Raw genomic sequence first — 17,314 nt, forward strand, 5'->3', positions numbered from 1 at the left:
CGCCTTTGCAATAAAGTGCACTTCTAGCACAGTCGACATGCACTGTTGTCACACTGATGCAACACACGGCATAACACATAACGTCGACCAGAGCACCACAGAGTGTTTAAATAGGTTTCGTATAGGTTTATTATAAGGGGTATAATGTCAGTAAAAATCTGGGCGAGCACTTTGTAACTGGAAAGTGTTGGTTGGTGGCACTGCACACTGGCGGTCTTCCCTAAAAAATACTGCAAGCGTTCATCGGACTCCATACCGTAACAAGTGAATTAAGAATGTAAACGTGCGTGTATAGCAGAAACGCAAGGCGTGGCAATTGGGAACAAAGTATTTGTACCGCAAAAAAAAAATAAAGATTAATTGATTGATTAAAGTGTGCCTAGACGCATATAGAGATCATGCATATCGAAGGTCATAGCTTTGAGCCATGTGTTTTGTTAGGCACATTATATCTCAAGAGCAAGCCACAACAATAAAAAAACAGTCATTCGCTTTCGGGTGTTCGTGATGAACAGAAGTATAAGTGACTTATCTCTGGCCCCTAGCTGCCGTTACAGTTTTCCTGAAATCTCCCGAGCTTGTTGAAATAGTACGCCTCTCACAAGGAACAGAGCATCTGCAGAGAGATGAACTGCTGTAAGAGGACCAGCAACATGACACACTGAAAAATTGGCACGGAGTACTCCTGCTACAGTGCCTGCAGTTGCCGTAGGCTGAAGCAATTACATAAAAGCAACAAGTGGTACTATGTAGTTGAAGCAAAAGACGTAAGCAGCAAGGAACTGCACCCATTTCGAACTTCAAACAAATGTGACTGAACAGTTAGAACACTTCGAAGTTTTCAGCCGCATTTGTTACCAAACTTATAATGATAATACGGAGCCTCAGCTCAATAAACTGAAAAAAAAACAGATACCAAGCAGTTCAGCTTTGCACAAAGGCTTCAAAAATTTCCTAGTGTCGAGCCCAAGTGTTCATTTTACAGCGAGGACAACATGGATAGATACAGCGAGGTGAGGGGATGAGAAAACGTTCTTCGAGAAGCTTCCATGCACTTTAGATTTACAGTTTCTCAAAGCGCACTGCTGGACTGCCTTGTCCAACAACTTGAATCGAAAAATTAGGCAATAAAAGGGGTCACAAAGACAAGAAGATTCATTCGACACATGGCGACATGAGAATGGAGAATAACAATGAATAACAATCACGCTGATTCTAACAGCCAGCAACTCGCACTGCCCCTGTGTAGTCACTGGGACTAGACTAGTAGTACACGGTCGACAAAAGCCATTATCAATAAGCCCGACTGTGTAATTGTATTGGGCCCTAGGCTCCATTCGATTGTGCCGCCTGAATGCTAGCATGCAGTTAACACACCGACTACACTGTTTGGTTACCTCACAAATGAGCGTACTGATTACACCGTAAAGTAAAACATTTGGAGCTGCAATAACTCTTTGTGCATGCGAGACCACCACTGGGGCCAAAATAGAGTTTAATGTAACGGAAGGCCGGTCCTTTAAAGCAAAACAAAGATGTGTGTTGTATTCATGGTCCCTCTCAAGGAGACACTTGTGCACACTCTAACCTGAACAAGTCTTTTTTTCGCTGGATTTACAGTGTAGACCAAAAACACTGTTAACAATCACGTAATGTTGCAACATAAAAAGAAAAAAAAACACCAGAAAATGTTGGAACTAACCACGTGAAGCCGCTTTCGCGAGGGATGCGTCAAGTTATACTCGCTGACAAGTTCAAGGGCTACCGAAGTGCAAAAGCAAGTTGATCAGACTGCCGTGACTGGCAATGATACCACTTGCAGCACTACCTCGACGCGTCCGGGAAGTGCACCATCCTCTCAAACAGTGGCTTTTTCCGAGCAGCTCAGTCACCCTTACGGTATGGCACACAGTAGGTTTCACCAGGTTTCAATTGAAAGGAGCTGGCGCCGTAAAAACTGTCAAAAACGGCGGGCCAGCATCAGCTGTTGCAGTGTAGACAGTGGCAGTCCCCGGCTGTCAGGTCGCCCATTAATTACCGCGGTATTTTCGGCTTTTCGTCGTCGTATGCGCATCACCAAACACAACATAGTGGCATGACAGACTGCCGCGAAGCCGGCGATCCGTCGCGCAATGTCGCGCCGCTACTCTTGCCGGTGGGAGCCACCATGTTGTAATAACGAAAAAGGGTCGAAAGTTGGGCAAGTTGGTATTGACGCATCTTAAAAATCCAACTGCGCGCAAATTACCGAGGACGTGAACACACTGAAGACACCACAAGCGCAGTGGTGTCTGCGCTTGTAGTGTCTTCAGTGTGTTCACGTCCTCGTTAATTTGCGCGCAGTTGGATTTTTAAGTTGTAATAACGAAGTTGCCTTCAGGCTAGCTACGAAGCTGACTTGAATTTCTTCAGGCAAAGATCAGTCGAAGTACGGTTAAAGTACAATTGAAGAGCGCGTTGAGTCTATGAAATGAGGTAAGTCGATATAGACGGCGGCAAGTTAAGCTCGGTTTAAGCTGAGCAGAAGATACATCTATGAATTCTGAGGTTGAGCAGAAGATACATCTATGAATTCTGGGGTAATATTAGCCACGGGAAGTCGGCCGCCGTTTGCAGGCGCGCGTGCCAAGGCTCAGAGTTCACGGAGGAGTACCGCTGAAAACGGAAGTCCAGCGTAGGCACAAAGAGCCGGCGTGCACGTAAACGTTCCCACAGCGCTTCCTGCTTCACTTCAAGAGCCACGCACGAACCAGCGTGAACGAGCCGCGCACGAGCCCCGCCACCTTGCGGGCATCCGCTTTGGTTCGTGGAACACCGGCTGAAGCTTCTATCATAACACCACGAAGTAGATATTGCTGTAAACGTACGAGCCCCGTTCGGTCAATGAGCACACCGGACGTAGCATAATGAGCAATAAAAAGATATTGTTGCAGTTACGAGATTTGAAGGGCAGGTAATAGAAAAGCTAAGATACTGCATTCAACCTTTTCTACATTGCTGGTAAGTATAAAGAGAACCCAGGTAGGGATTTAAAAGGAATAACACCAACGCCACGCTCGACGTTTAACCTAGTGATGACATGTCTACATTCATAAGCGGTGCTTTCAGCTTGTGTAATCTGCTGAACTACCTTTCAGATCAGTATACCTCTTCCGGCATAATCCGTGCGCGCAAAGTTATTTTTCATAACTTTACTACCGCGTACGCTACAAAAGAAGAAAAGATAAAGCGTGAGGCATCGTCTGCCAAGCCGCTCGTCCTAGTGGTGCAGACTCCCCTCCAAGTATAGCGCAGGGGTCCGTTGAAATGAGCAGCGGCACATCGCTGACCTGACCGGAGCGGGCGGAGGGGCCCACTGTTGGGGGCGCTGACGGTAATTACGGCTTCGCGGACCCTTTCCTGAAGTTGGGTGACGGGCCGCACGCCGCGGACGCCTTTTGGGGCGGTTCCCTGCCCTTCTCAAACTGGCCCGCATCATAAAGATCTGAACACGGAAGAGCGCCACTTCCTGATGTGGTGGGACTCGAGTATACTGCGATCCGTGGCAAACTGTTGGCTCTCTGCGCCGCTCCACTAGACAAAGCAAAAAGCAGAGAGGGAAAGAATTTCCGACAACCGGCCAAACGAGAAGGCTCTCGGGCGAAGGAAACAGTTGTGCAGTTTCATAAGGGGTAGAAATGGTCCTCCGTTTGCCCGCGGCTTGAACAATTGTTCACATTCGTGCATTGCTTTGGAAGAATCGGCTGCGTTTAAGTACTATTGAACAGGTAGAGAACCTTCCTTGCTACATTTGAAGTCTAAAAGGCGCTGACCCCTTCGCTGCATGACGATGACACCAAGTTCACTTCAGGTTTACCAATTTCCTCTTCACTTTTTAAACGCCTGCTGTTTTGTGTCGATTTCTCTTTTGACGGACGAATTTTTTTATTCCCGGCAGGATAGTCATTTTTCGCACGCAGGTAACTGCATTAAAATGGCGTGTGCTTTATAGTGCTGGTCTGATTAAGACGCAGGAGGCGGAGGGAAACTCTGCCATAGCTAATATACGTTTTGTCGTGACTGGAAACAGCAACACAAAATATGCAAGACCAAACGCAAATGCCGTTGCTTCTCTAGGATCACGCGAGTAACACTTATTTGATTGATTGATTGATTGATTGTAAAACTTTACGCGCCGACGCTACGCATGCGATGAGGCGTGCCATAGTGAAAGGCTCCAGATTAATTGTGACCACCTGGGGATCTTTAATTTGCGCCGAATTACCGATCACACGGGTGTTTTTGATTTTCGCCTCCATGAATAAACCGGTCGACGCGGCCGGGAACCGCACGGGTGACATATATTTATGCGCAGTGGAGGAAAAATGATAAGATCAATAAGGATGGATGTATATGGTAGTTTTACCTTACGTCGCATGTCCGGAATAATTTGCTTCATTAAGGGGCCGTTACAATTTACAATTACAAAATAGAATTTCGGTTCATTGCAAAAAACAACTGCATCGTCCTTATAGCAATGATACCAATTTTATCACGGATTTCGGAAAAGTGATGGATGTTTTAAGGAAATATATGAAGCAGTGGCTACTCCACGGTCACTTTCCGGTGTTTTGTCAATAATATCACAGAATCTTCTTTGCGCGATTGTCGGCCGCGGGCCTGATGATGTTTGATGTTTAATGGCGCAAGGCCAACAAGGGCAAAAGCCCCAGAGAGGAAGTTATTTAATGGTTGATGAGATCGTAAATGCTACAACCTGTCAGTAAAAGTGACGCATAACAAAAGACAATGGAGATGGCTGGTGTATAGGGCCAGGATGGTTACACGTGATATGACAAGAGCTGCAGAAGTTTTGCCTCACCTAAAAACTTAAGAACACGTTGAATAGAAAACATTGGTTCGTCGGCTAAAAAGCATGATGGGCGCAATGGTATGCGTCGTGTGTATAATTAAGGGAAATGTTTTTGTCGTTTTGTGTCAAGTGTCTTGCATGTGATTAGTATGTGGACTACAGATAGGCCCTTTCCACACCTGCTACACATGGGTCCCGGGGATCCAGTGAGCAGGTGGGAGTGCGTTACATGTGTGTGGCCTATCCCCAGCCTAGCCAGGGCGACTTCAGTGTATCTGTTGCGTGAGTCAGCTGTGTAGCGTCCGAAGTGTGGTTTTATTACATGTAGTTTGTTATCTGTTTGTTGACTACAGTGTAATTGCCATGTGTTACGAAGCTGTCGTCTGATGTGTGTCTTTACGTTCATGTAAGGTACTGTTGCTATGTCAACTGTAGTCATGCGAGTAGCAGCACCAGCCATTTGATCAGCGGTCTCATTGCTAGGGATTTTACAGTGCCCTGCGACGCAGGATATAGTTATTTCAAGATTTGAGTCATATTCCGTCACTGGAACCTTTAAAAAAGCATGGATCACATGGGTTCACCCGCGGGCCTAAGCCAGCGCCAACAAACATGCCTGGCCGATTGTAGTGCTGCCTATTCGCCCCGAGCGCGAACACAGTCGGCCCCTGGCGGCGGCGGGACGAACCGCTCCTAGTGTGGATGGTGCTCTCGCGTCGTCTGCTTTTTCACGTTGCGTGCGGCGCAAGACGCTTGCTGCACACGACAAAACAACCAATATGTGTGCTCGTTTGGCAGTAAGCAATGACATTGTTACCTCTGCTTGCGCATTTCCTCTAGAAACGCAATAATCAGCGGCTGTTGCGGGTTAATGCGCTGGTATAATTCCACGAAACATCTTTGCCCTGGTCACCGCTTGAGTGTGAAACGTGTTATAAACATTGCTTCCAGACATTGCACTATTCTTATTGTTGAGTGCAGTCGTCTGCCGTTTCGGGAACGTCGAAGGGTGCTTTTTGAAGGTGGCGTAGTGAATATTTGAAGCATAAAAGTTTAGTACGCGAAACGGGTAAGAAGTGACAAGACCTGTGCATACGCGTGCGAATTCTACACCCTTGTAAAATAACGCTGTGTCCTTATAGAAAGAAGAAACAAACAAAAATATTTACACTCACACGACCCGTGAGCTATAGCCCATACATTACCGGACACGTATTTTACACCCGCAAGCGCCTGTGTGATCGCGTCCTTCCCGTACTTTTTCTAAAATAAATACCATTTTTGGACAGTCGTTGTTTGTACTGAGGAGAAGGAATAAACATTTATTCAACTGTATCGAGTTGCTAATTTTACGTATTATTTAAAATACGTTTCTATGGATGCGCAAGAGTATTCAGGGGGGATTTTTCGGTAAAATTAAGCAGTTGTGAGTTTGCGTCTGTAATGTGGCATTTCGTGTGTCATTTTCATATATATCATTTTCAAATCCGACATGAATCACCTTGTCCAGAAACGTGTCTCACTCAGCATAACCAAATGCCTAATATGGTCACGTCTTAACCTTTTAAGGTGGACCTCAGTTTAAAGAAAGAGGAGAAAACGCATAATATAATGCACGTTGTTGCCCACATGTGTGAGGGGTGTGTGCCATGACTCGCTGTTTTTTAAATGCAGAGCATTTCTTAGCCTCGCCTGTTCCTGCGTCGGACGGTGTCAACAGTTTCGCGACGCAGCAGGTGCGCCTCTCCTTCCCTCCTCTCTCTCAACAGCAGCTGGCGCGCGCATGCGTCGTAGTCAGCCCGTTCGCTCCGCCGCGGTCTCGGCGTAACAGGTGCGTGATAGCAGCGCGGTGGGGCGTGGAAGGGCGCGCGCTGCTTGCGCATGCGCGCTCTCCTCCCCCGCCCCCCCCCCCCCCCCGTACTGCTCTCCCTCTACTGCGCGCGCTGCAAATATAGCGGATAGCGGTCGCTCGTGTTTCAGTCACTGCGTTGCTCCTTCCTTCCTTGGTTGACGCTCGCCCCCACGTTTACTCGTGTCTGCTACTCCAGCATCACGGAAGAAGCGATGGAAGCAACACTGCCTTCAATCAGTACTGAGGCCCAAATGCTCTGCATTTACTCGTGTTCCCCTCACGAGACGGCGCGGGAATTTTTTTTTAAATTTTTTCCCACAATGCTTGCTTTCAATACAAGTTTGAAAAAGGCGAGCCACAATTCCTGGACAATCTCAGAACAAAGGGGGGTTAATCAGTTCTGAAAATACGTACTGATTTTTCACCGCTACAGAACACGACGCTTAGTGCAGTTTCGATTGTAAGTAATACCAGAGTCCTTCAATGCTTTACTGGTCACGAAACTTCGGCGCTCGTTTCATGTAGGGACCGCGCGCGCGACTACAGGCGCCACCGCCGCACGAAGATCATCCAGCCGCCGCTTTCGCGGCGCATTGGCCTGCTCATGGCGTGCAAACGCTCGCTGCTTTTGGTGTCTGCGCGCTGATTAAGTGTGTTTTTTTTTCGTAGTAGTTAGCGATGAATAGTCCAGTCATCACCTGCCTTCAATAGGGTTTTATTTTTTGAAGTAAATTGCCGTAAACTTCGGCCGCGAACGGCAACGGCTTCTGCGTGCTCTGGCACAAGCGCTGCGCCGTCGTGTTTTAGAATTTTTAAATCTCTATTTCTTCTTTTCTTAAAGGAAAAGTTGTAAATACCACACATACGGTAGCTGCGTAGTCACGCACTGCTGCGGGCCTATCGATAATACAATAAAAAAACTGAAAGAAACCAAGTATACGCGTCGTTCAGACTACGCTTAATGAATCCGTTGATTGCTCTGGAATGCACAGAACACTAAAAGAGATAGCCCAATAGTATTGTCGTTTCATTGAGTGGGTACATACTTGAGAACATCTAAAAACGCAGCAGAAATGCGAAGGATCAAAACACGAAGAGATATATGTTGCACCATGTGTCTTTCCGCTTCCACGCTTTGCAATCCTTGCAAAAACAGGAAGCGAAAAAAGAACAATAAAACAGATTTTATCACACGCAAAAAAATTAAATGTTACGAAGGGAGACAAAAGAGCGTGGTCCAGCGTACAAAAATTTATTTTTTCGCGCTGCGATGTGGAGCACAGGGAGGAAACAGAATGTTGCCACGTAGCCAAGAACGACGCAAAGCTTTTCTGAATGCCGCGAGCTAGCGAGCTCCTGTTCTACAGAAGACTAGAATGAAACGCAAACGTCGAAGAAGCAGTCCGCAGTGTGGCGTGCACAGATGAACGTCAATAAAATGAGTTGCGCAGCGTTTGCTATGCATGCATTACTCTCGGAACGTTATTAATTTCAGATCCATGGAAATGGGACCGAGAACATGGTCGAAGAAACAAAAAATCAAGTTGGCGACAAGGTGGCAGGCACCCTTTTCATATCAAACAATATTGCCCGACGGGACGTACGACAAAAAGAACAAACGGGCGCTCCGGTTGAAACGCGAGATAAGAAACCGGAATCGGCCACGCGCGGTTACAAAACAAACAAGACGAACCCTAAGGCATAATTCGCAGAAATATGAAAAGTAAGAGCACAAGGAAGTCCCAAAGCTTTTTTACCGGCGAGCCTGAGCACAATTAAGGTAATACAAGTTTGCAAACAGGTAATGAAGCACCGCTACAACCTGACTGATATGACAAAAATTCTAGGTTCACGATGCTCTCAAAAGCGTACATTGGTTTTTTCATTCTCACACACAGTGCATTTCCACGCACTGTCACACACTTATAATCGAAGCTGAAATCTCCCGTTTCTTGCCTTGGAATGGCGCGCCTCCATTTCTCTCGCAGCACCCCGTCGCTCGGTCAACAGAACAAGGAAACATTTTCTGTGGTATCGTTGTACAAGGAACGACATCCCGGTACGCAACACATGTTAGGCATCGTCGTTGCACTACTTAAGTCGCATTACAAGAGCGCGAGATGCACGTTACATTTTTTTCCCGCACAAAACAAACACAACTCGCCGCGGCTCCGCCGTTCGAGCCAGCACAACTCCGCCCGAGGAGTGACCTCAGTGAGAGGGTGGCGCCACCGCGCGGCGGCCAAACGCAGCATATGAAGCTCTCCCATTGAGTTACGGAGCAGTTTCGTGACCAGTAAAGCATTGAAGGACTCTGGTAATACTGATAACCACCATAGTTTGGCTTTTCGCGTTACATGCGTTCTCTTCTCGCTGCTCTTGCAACGTTGGCAAGACCCCCCCCGCCCTGTCTCTTCCCCCCCCCAAAAAAACTAAATGCACAAAATTTCATTTTTTAACCAATCCTCAAGAACTAAATGCCAAGACAAAGGTTCAGTTTACAGTTTATTCAGTTTACAAAACAAAGTAGTTACCTGGAACGCGTTGCGCTGATTCGCAACAAGAAATAAAAAGGAAATGTTTTACTACATCTGCAACAGCGCAACTTCATTTATTTCCATCTTTAGGGTTCGTAAGCGACCTTATACGCAAGAATGCAAACACATCTCGCTGTTGCAGGCACCTGTTAGATTTTAAAAGGAACGCAAATGGTCAACAGAGCAGCCGTAACAGAAAATTTGTGCTCACTGTGAGGTCCCAGAAGCTTGGTTTGCACACTGTAAACCTGCTTGTCACTTTGCGAAAACCTAGCTAAACATGAGGTGTTGATTGTATTGCGTGCGTTGACAATTCAATTCGCAAGTTCGTTTGCGACGAAAGCCGTAAATAAGTGATCCGAAACAGTTATTCATCAAACCTTCCTTCAGAGTCGTTAAAATTTCATTTAAAAGACCAGTTAGAGCGGTTACATTTATATCTCTGCGCTGATCAAAATTCAGTAATTTTAAGTTGCCTTTTGAACACACAAAAATATCGTAAGCTCTTAGAAAGAATTTCAGGGCAATCAAGCAGTGTTACCATGTCAGGGCATGCCAAAATGCAAGAACGCGTCATGCTACCAGTGAAAGCGATTGAGATTGCCGTTGTCAACTGAATTTCAGAGATCGAGGCTTCCTGATTTGTTTCTATTTATGCTTTTATAGAAGGCTCAAAGCCATAGTCTGGACAGATCGAGCTTGCTACGAGCCACAGCGTACAAGTTCATTGTCAGAATTGCGGCCCTTCTGAGATTCCCGATGAGTCGTCGCTTTTTTTGGCGTAGTAATGAAAACTGACTGCCGCTTCCATGCTATACGTTGAACGTTGAGGAACCGAACTACAGCATACCACTCTTGTTTGCACCTTTCGTGCGCACATACGGCGGGAAAAAGGCACGAAGCGCGCCCACAGTCTGCATTCTTACGGGCCGCTCAGCGGAGCATCCACACTAGCACCACGACGCTGTCGCCACCTACATGACGAGCTCGCGGCGAATAGTCTACTGCGTTTGACCGCGTTTCTGCAATGCTAAAGTGCAGTTAGTGCACTAAAAATTGCATTTTTAGTCATGACGTAGTCCCTCGAACCAAAACACGTCATGGTATTACGAAATTTAAAAGCTTTTACCACTTTTTTTTGTTGTTGAAAAAACACTTTTCGTTGCTGGAATGCCGCTGAGTGAGTAACCGAATGGTTCTTATCGGAAAATTAGCCAAAGTTGTGTTTTATTTGCATGGCCCCTTTAAACTGGCAGTTTTGGACACTCCGTACGCATTCTCCTTTGATAATCAACACAATGGCATTGCTGTACGTCAACAGATATCGCTGTTGGACGAAGTCCCCTCAGACACGCTCGTCTCTGAATTTCTGTTTGTTCGTTTTTCTTTTTGTGTTGTGCTGTCACGCGGACGGCCGTTTACCCAGTGTTTGACGTCATCGGGGGTAACGCATTGCATTAATTCGGTCCGGTGCGCGAAAAACCCTGCAATTTTTCTCCATGCCGGATATGGCCCGATGCACAGCCATAGAAAGGCTGAATTTCACAAGACACATACTTCCACTCTTGTCACGCAGACACTGCCACCTTCCTCTGAAGTAATGCTGGATCTCCCAACACCCGGCCGCTACAACGCGGTACGGAACTGTTTACACCACTCCGTTCTCTGTGCCTTTTTAACTGCAGACAAAAAGCTTGTTCCAGTATGCACGCAAACCAGCTTTAATAAAAGAGCTCTAAAACAAGGCACAACAAGGAAGAACGATTACACAGATCCGCTGTTCGTCGTCGTTTTTACTTGTTGTGTCTTCTCTTAAGCGCTCTTCTGCAGAAGCGGAAAAGTAACAACTAGCCCAATCCAGAATTCTATTGATACATCCAAATGCAGGCCTTCAAAGCGGCGGTTCATAAGCACTGTACAGGTACACTGGCTACGTCGGCCTTGCAAAAGCACCGAACGAGGGCAACAACTGGAGTAATTGTAAGCCATGGTTGCAAGTATAAGGCATAAAGCTGCAAGCGTAACGGTCAGCACACCATGCAAAGGTTGTGGTGAAACTTCCCTAACACTGTTTGCAATTTTTCAGCATTGCACGTGGTTGTATGAAACTGAGCCAAGAAATCAGGTTCAAGCGAGATGATTTGGAGGCGTTTTTCACGTTGTATTTTCCACAGCGCATCTAAATCTCAAAATGCAAAAATTAAAATATAAGTATCGGTTTGCAGAAAAAAAATCGTTCCTCAAAGTCCTGCAAGCCCTAGTATTTTTATGCATATATCACGGTGAACCAACCAACTAAGCATTCTGTTTTACTTAACAAAAAGAATGAGTAAGATGTTGTTTTGACGCTTGCTCTCTCTGTCTTTTTATTTTTATTGACGACATAAACACTCCTCGAAAAATATTTCTTGCTACCCTACTGCTGTCACTGGCATCGGTTATTTCGTTTTTTACCCTGTATTCGCTTCACATATATATTATACATATTTCTAGCGTACCAACATCTGGCGCTTTATATATCCTATTCTATGATGGGATGCGCCTGGCTATGGGGACAGCGTACAGTCTGCAGGTAGGCTTGAGACAGACAATGTTTAGCCTATAAGCCATGCCGCACTTTTCTATGGTACTTTTCGTGCTTTTTTACCCTTTCTGTACCCTTTTATGTGCTCCCCCACCAGTTTTTGTTGACGTTGATCTATAACAATCTGTTCCATAATAAATCTTTTTAAGCTCCATCGCCACCTCATTTGTATCCGTGCTCTGTTTTTACTTCAAGCAAGTTCCAGTTAATCTAGAAGCTTACGCCTACACTGACCGGCGACATTTTTCATTAACGCCCATTCTTGATTGTTGCAAATGCTTGAATGTGGGCTAGTTGGTTGGAACAATAAAACATGATAAAAAATGGCAGCATCTCCACACCGTCGATGATGTCGAGGGTGCGGAGTACGGGGACTCGAAATGACATCCAGGTTGCCCCGAGCGACATCCGATTTGCGCCCCGACCGTCATTCGATTTGACCTGTGAGTTGCACGTTGATTATTCCCTAAATGAAACTGCAACCCCCGGCTCAAATCAAATTTCGCTTGATTTTCGCTTGATGGTGGTGTGATAACGGATGGACGCGGACGGACATTGTGCGGTCCTAACGTACTCCGCACCGTCATAGGCGAGGGAGTAAGCCGTTTGACTCTCGGATACTCACTCATGGTTGTGGCTCAATGAGTAAGATGACTGGCCCTAGTTCTGTCTGGTCTACCAGACACAGGCTCGAATCCTGCCGGTGCCTGAGTGATTTCTCGCGATTGTAAATGCTATGCGCGCGGACGTGAACGGGCATTATTGCGGTCCAAAAGTACTCCGCAGCGAAAAACAGCGCAGCTAAGGACAGGAAGCAAAGGAAGAAAGAGAAAGGACTAGGCCAGCGCTAGTCATTTGTTCTTCTTCCTTAGGCTCATTAGCTGCGCTGCTTTTACCACGTTTCTTCGTTGTTCCTTCTTGCACCGTGGTAAATTTCACGACGGGCTTTCCTTGTGGGTCAGTTGACGGTGCAGAAATATTTTAAAATAAAAATAAAAGTGTTTCGATAAAAGAGTTGCTATCACTTTAACTTTAAATAAAAATTTTGTTTTGGACCAGAATATTTTTTGTGTTTTAGGGAAGTTTAATGCCATACCAGTAGCTCAGTTTGTTCTTATTCACAGCCACAACATCAAAAAAAGCTGTAAAATACCACAGACCTAGTGAGAAATACAGTAGAAAAGAGTAAAATACGACAGAAAAATTGAAGGCGACGCTGAATGGTAAGCACAATACCGGTACGTGTAAAAGCAGCCCACCTTATTTGATGGACTTGGGTGTATTCCGCACGGCGTTGGTGCTGCCCCGATCCTCCCCTGCAAGGAGCGTCTGCAACTCAGTCAGATTGTCTGTAGCGGTGCTCGAGGTAGGAGAAAGTCCAATAAGATGAGCTGGTATGCCACGCCTGTATAGAAAATAATTTCTTCGGTTGAGTGGTCTGTATGGCAACCGTCAGTACGAAGTCGGACAGTTTCGAGACACTTCGGCGATATCCCGCACCTGCGCTGAATAACACGGGAAGATTAGACAACGTGCGTCTGTTGCTGCAGTCGCCATTGTCAGAATAACACTGTAATGTACATAACTACTGTCTCAACGCGCTTACGTCCTTAGGATGACTCTGGAAAATTTGGATAGGGATTTTCTCTGTGCCTGTTACTGTAGCGTGGATTTAAAAGGAGCATTTAGGTGGGGAAACACGTTGGATTATAATGACATGGCTACAAATCTACAAGTCGAGGAAGAAGGTTCGTACAATACCATCTGGTAAAGAGGCATAGGCTCCTGCCGGTTCCACGCGCGTATAACGGTAGAACAGGTAGAAAACACACCATGTGGAAATGGGAACTGGTCCTCACTACGAGTTGTGACACAGTGAATCGTTGATGGAAAGAGGGTATTGTCGGGGCCAGCTTAAACACACTTGTGAAATAAAAAACAGCGAGGTTGATGCACACAAAATGAACGTATCTGGTAAAATATGCTGAAATATTATGCACAAGAAATCACCAAATTCAACTTGTAACTGCTACCAAACAGTGTTCATCAAAAGAAAAATGCTTGTGCATTGTATACACATGCGTGCACCGTAACAAGCTACAAAAGTCTGTGAACGCCGCGCAGTGACGCTGCAGCGCCCCACAGGCGCCCCTGGCTCGTTCAGCGAAGGCTGGGAATTCGGGATGGGGTCTTGCGTCGCCATACGGGTGCATTTCAGCTTGGGTTACCTATTCATAAGCTGATTATTCTGTTTACTGGGAAGAAAAGCCGAAAGAGCTGCTGAATTATTACGGAAATACCGGTGATTCGCGCCATTTCCTTTATCTGTAGTTTGTATTGTGACAAATTGCGAAGGACAAAAACAGATGGGTGAATCTGGTTTAAGCCTTTTCGTTTAACAAAAATACGGGGGGGGGGGGGGGGGCACGGAAATGTAACTAAATGTTTGTGGAGACTTCGACAGAGCATACGCTTTCGCATTGTTGCTGAGAGCTTAATTAGGAAGGCGGAGGAGTTCTGCCCACATTGACGTCATCAGGTCACTCCGTGGTGTATATTATACCAGAGTTATTTATACACTTGATTACGCTGGTTAAAACAATGAATTACGAGCTGGCGATCGCAACTGAGTATCTATAGTTTTATTGCATTGAAGGAATGGTTAAAAAGGCGAAACAATGTCGCGCCATTTCCGCTAACGTAAAAACTGTGTAGTGACGCAGCATGCAGTGCCTCAGAGTATTCTTGGCGCCTTGGCATTTTTGCCCACGAATATGAAACAATTGAGGGGCAGAGGCATACAGCTTTGCTGTAAAGGTCTGGTATCTTTGAAGCACGAAGAGTTCTAGCGCGAGACGTTGGAAAGCGAGTGTCCCGTTGTGTTCTTTTCGTGCGCGTTTTCGCCCACGGGGATGAAACTTTAACGCGATGTGATGGAAAACGTGCCCCGCTGTGTTCTTTTAGTACGTGTTACGTTCTAGCGCGAGGCAAGGGCGAGTCAGGGCGCTTCTCACGAGCCACACGCTCACGGCGCTCGGTGATTTCTCCGTGCATTTTTTGCGAGCTACTTACGTGGCGCAAGCCCTCGCGCTAGCCTGGCCGATGCCAGGCGCTCCTCACGGGGCGCGCGCTCACGTGCGCTCGGTATTTGTTCTTGGTATTTTTTTTTTTCTGGTAACGCTCGACGGCGGCACTAAAAGCTTAAACATCTTTGCTGTTAGAAACCGCCTCTCCCAAGACAGCTTTAAAGTCTTGTGTACGTTCTGCGGCCCAAGAGAAAGAACAATACTGTAGACGCCGTAAGTCGAAGGGGGTTAGCTGGCAGCACTGTGAAGCACTTATATGCGCATTTGTTCTTCCAGCCACGTTATGTAGCCTCCACAGCCACTAAGTTCAATACTGGCAACAACAGCACTAAACAACACTGCAGCGTGCTTATATTTGGACGTGGGGATAACTAACTGACATCTGAAAACATGAATTACCCTAAATATTGGGCAAGTGGAGTTATTAAAATGTAAGGTTTTGCCCTAAGCGTGTCGGCAGAAGGTGTTTCGATTTTACGCCGATACAGGGCTGAAGCATAAAGCGCGAAAAAATTGGTTGCGTATTTGCTGCTTTCATTGCAAATGTCGACGAAAGACGGCAGTCTTCCTAAGATTTGCAAGTAAATGCCTTCCTTAGCTTTCCAGCTCCCATCTCATGCTGTCCCTCTCCCGTCACGCTCCTCCGAAGGTAAACACTCTAGAGGTTTGCTTAAATCATTTTAAATTTACCGCGTTCCACTCCTCCAGGCCGGGTGCCTCGATGCCAGCGCTGCCGTACGGCGCACACGCGCGTGAATCGAGGCGCCCTACTTTAACGTTTGTAGACCCACGTTTCCCTGCTCTACGTGCGTTCCAAGCGGGACGTGGAATCTATCTAGTGGAACCTTTCCTTACTGTTTCCGTTTGATTTCTTCAAATGCTGCTAGAAGATATACGCCTCGAGCTTCGCGATCGCTGCGCCGCCTGCCGCCGCTTCTCCGCGGTGTTGACGGGATTTGCACTGCGTGCCTGATAGGGGCTCGTGCCGTGTTTTGGTTCTGTTTCGCTTCTTTTCGCCTTTCCGCGCCCTAAAAAAACTTGTTATAGTGACGTCTATAGGCAAAGAGTACGTTTAGGTCACTTAAAAAGCAGCTGCGTCTTTGTAGAGTACGCGATCGCATGCAATAGCTACCCGGGGACGCGGTTCTGCGCGCATCGTCGCCGCTCTTGCGGGCGTCGGCGACGGCAGCAACGTATCACCCCTGTCACCTCCAAAACATCAGGCACAAATGAATTCTACTGTCGCCTCGTTTAGACCTGATACTGGCACAATGAAAGGTTGGCTTTATTTTGCTGCGTGGACAACGAATGCGGCTTCGTTTCGAGTACATACGTCGCAGAAAAATATGTTTCGGGGATGTGATTACCCAATCCAGGACAATTATTTATGCCTTTTATAAGATATAAACCCTGCGAAAATCTTAAGTATATTCCAAGCCTGTGCGTCGTTAAATATGTGCCCACACACGCCATATAGCAAGAACCTAGGCAAGTTAATGAAAGCACGGAAAAATAAATGTTGTGCAAGCGCGGAATTAAGAAACATAATAGCTATAACGGAAATGAAAAAAAAAACAGCACAGCTTCTGACATGCTAAAGACGTTCGTCGAAACGTAAGCCAGGTAGGGTTCACTAGACCACCTATACGCGAAATGCACTGCTATTTCGCGAGACGTCGGTGAGCGGGGGGGGGGGGGGGACGCTGTGTACAAAATGCGGAGCGGAATCAAGCAATGAACGTTTTAGTAATCACACACAAATGTCGCGTTCACTTTCCTTTTGTTTTTCTACTTCAACGAACAGCTGATCACACGGCGGACGCATCTTTGGAAGTATACCGGGTAGGCTGTTCAACAAGCGATAAAAGGTGTCGTTGGAAGAGTGCACATGTGGTATGTGATAAGGCCCTCTGATTTCAGTTTCTGCTTTATTCTGCAGGCTCCCTGTGCCAAATATGACGATATAGTCGCGGACGCGGATTATATTCTAAGCCCGTCTCCGCGCTGCTCGCAAAGGATATATGTAGCAGATGAATGTTTGCAGGCGCTCACCTCACGACAAGACGACTCTGTCGTGTGCTGATCCCCGAGTATAATTATGCATTGACCATCGTACTTTTGTTGAATATTCCCGAAATTAACACAGACTGGCTTGTAAATGGTGGTGATCAATATCTGAGGTATATTATTGGCAAACGTAACTGGCGTGCTGTCAGGTATGAGTGCTCCGCTGATTGCGAACAAAACCGATTTAAATCGTAGTGTATATTCGTATTATGAACATCTTAGGACCCGGTGGTTATGGAGACACTGCTAGTAAATTCAGGTCAATGTAACTACAATCGGCTCCATCATACGCCGGTTCCACAACGCTGGCCTGTGACACACACCTGACGCTTATAC

At 46.4% G+C, this 17,314-nt stretch overlaps 1 protein-coding gene across 2 annotated transcripts in view; it reads right to left on the bottom strand.

The window, feature by feature from the left end:
- Positions 1-17,314, bottom strand: part of LOC144173678 (very long chain fatty acid elongase AAEL008004-like) — a 69,621-nt gene that overhangs the window by 38,073 nt on the left and 14,234 nt on the right. For both annotated transcript variants that reach the window (XM_077702003.1, XM_077702002.1), the window contains one exon: positions 13,085-13,230. The gene's annotated coding sequence lies outside the window, so the exon portion shown is untranslated. The remainder of the gene's footprint in view (positions 1-13,084; positions 13,231-17,314) is intronic.

The sequence above is a fragment of the Haemaphysalis longicornis genome, unplaced genomic scaffold (genome assembly GCF_048455015.1).
Source record: "Haemaphysalis longicornis isolate Haplotype H1 unplaced genomic scaffold, Haemaphysalis longicornis Haplotype H1 scaffold_3, whole genome shotgun sequence".
In the NCBI taxonomy this organism is placed as follows: Eukaryota; Metazoa; Arthropoda; class Arachnida; order Ixodida; family Ixodidae; genus Haemaphysalis; species Haemaphysalis longicornis.